The sequence below is a fragment of the Nannospalax galili genome, unplaced genomic scaffold, assembly GCF_000622305.1.
Source record: "Nannospalax galili isolate Female #2095 unplaced genomic scaffold, S.galili_v1.0 scaffold925, whole genome shotgun sequence".
NCBI lineage: Eukaryota > Metazoa > Chordata > Mammalia > Rodentia > Spalacidae > Nannospalax > Nannospalax galili.
In genome coordinates, this window is record NW_008353878.1 from 69,413 (window position 1) to 71,474 (window position 2,062).

General features: G+C 37.1%; 1 pseudogene; it reads right to left on the reverse strand.

Moving 5' to 3' along the window:
- Window positions 1-1,293: 1,293 nt before the first annotated feature.
- LOC115067343 lies at window positions 1,294-1,394 on the reverse strand (annotated as a pseudogene).
- Window positions 1,395-2,062: the final 668 nt, after the last annotated feature.

Sequence of the window (2,062 nt, forward strand, 5' to 3'; positions counted from 1 at the left end):
ATATGGACTGAGAGACAAACACTGGAACATAAATTCAGATGTTGTTTATTCTAGTTAAAATGAAGCAATGACTTCAAGCAAGAATTGTGTTTGTATTAACACTCCTGATTGCTATTGACTTAACAATGATCAAGCTCTATCTGTGCTTTGAAAAATGGTATTGTGGTGTTGTTCCAACACTACTTTATCTGGAAATGATGATACTTAAAACACCTCGTAAAACACAGTCTTAAGTTTCCATTTCAAATATTACACAATGCGGTATAACTGAATAATTAAATGTGTTGACAATGATAATAGACACACGATAAACTGTGATTTTTTTTCTATCCCTTGTTGTCTGCCCTGAATTTTGAAATATATATCAAATTTGTATTCCCTCACTGATAAAAATAGCTACCTGTGTATTGAAATGATTTTTAACTATTTTCAGCAATTCTGACTTCAGAAAGACACTTAAGGACTAGCATATTTATGGAATATATGGCTCCCCTGTTTTACTTGGTGTAACAGCTCTGTGGTTTGCCACTCTGAAGTAAGCACTAGCCATTTCTGAATCTTACCTCCATCATCTGTGCCAAAGGGTTTAAGCTAGATTGGAGTTTCCAAAAATAGTTTTCAAAGCACACTAATAAGCACTTTCCTCAAGAGGAAGGAAAAGGTTTAGAAGGAGAAATTTTCCTGAGACAAATTCATAAACTGTCACATGCCCTAACTCCTATATTTAGAGTCTCCAACATGTGAAAAAAGTAATATATTTTTTAAGTTTAATTCTTTTTAGATATTTCCAAGTATTTTTCACCCCTCGCCTCCCATCAAAAAATAATAAGAATTTTTTTTCGAGAATACCTATTAGTCAGGCATAGTAGTGCATACCTTTAATTCCAACACTTAGGAGTCAGAGGTAGGTGGATCTCTATAAGATCAAGGCCAGTCTGGTCTACTTTCTAGGTTGCCTTCAATTGTTGTGATAAAACACTCTGACTAATACCAACTTGGGGAGGAAAGGGTTTATTTGGCTTGCATCTCCTGAGTCACAGTTCATCACAGACCGTGGAGGAACACTGATTACTGGCTTACTCCCTTAGCCCATGCTCAACAATTCTTATATAATACAGGACCACCTACCCAGGACTGGCACTGTCTACAGTGGGCTGGGCCCTCCCACATCACTCACCAATTAAGAAAATGCCTGACAGACATGGCCACAGGTCAATCCAATGGAGGCGATTCTCCAATTGAGGCTTCCTCAACCCAGATGTGTCAAGTTGACAACAGTGAATCTAAGCCAGCTGGAGTTACAGGGGACCCTCCCCCTCTAAAGAAATGGGTACCTACTAAACTGGTAAGATCAGATACTCTACTTGATCTTAGTCAAAAGACCAAGAAGCAGTGAGAAATCTAACACCACAGTCAGCTGAAGTAAAAACCCTAGAACACTAGGACAGAATGAATAAATGCTTTATTGGAAAGCAAATCATTCTCAAATTGGAATTGATCCCTTGGATACTCATGGTATAGTACTCTGGTGCTCAGTTTGGTTTTCTGTGGTATGTTCCATTGTAAAGTTTCATAGAGATAGAGGTTAGCTTATAAAATTTTGTCCAATAGAAATTATACTAATTTATTTCCATTGTAAATATAAAATGAATGTTGTAGTTTATGACTCCAGTGGGTATTGATTAGGTCTATATATAGCTCAGCAATGTGGTCTTAATATTGATTTTCTTACATGGTCTTTGTTTTTCTTTGGTTGTTGTTTGCTTGTTTTATTTCTTTGTTACTATTTTACATGTATATATCTAGGTGCAGTATATGTGTGCAAAGCCTGTGGAGGTCAGAAGAGGGTGTGGATCCCATGTAACTGGAGTTACAGACAGTTGTTAGCTGTCATGTGGGTGCTGGGATTCGAACCTGAGTCCTCTACAAGAGCAGTCAGTGCTCTTAACTTTTGAACCATCTCTCTAGCCCCCACATATGCTCTTTGAATTAGTTTTGATATATTTCTGGTTTCCTCATTAGCTACTGAGTTGAATAAAATCTTGCCTCCATGTTTTATTTA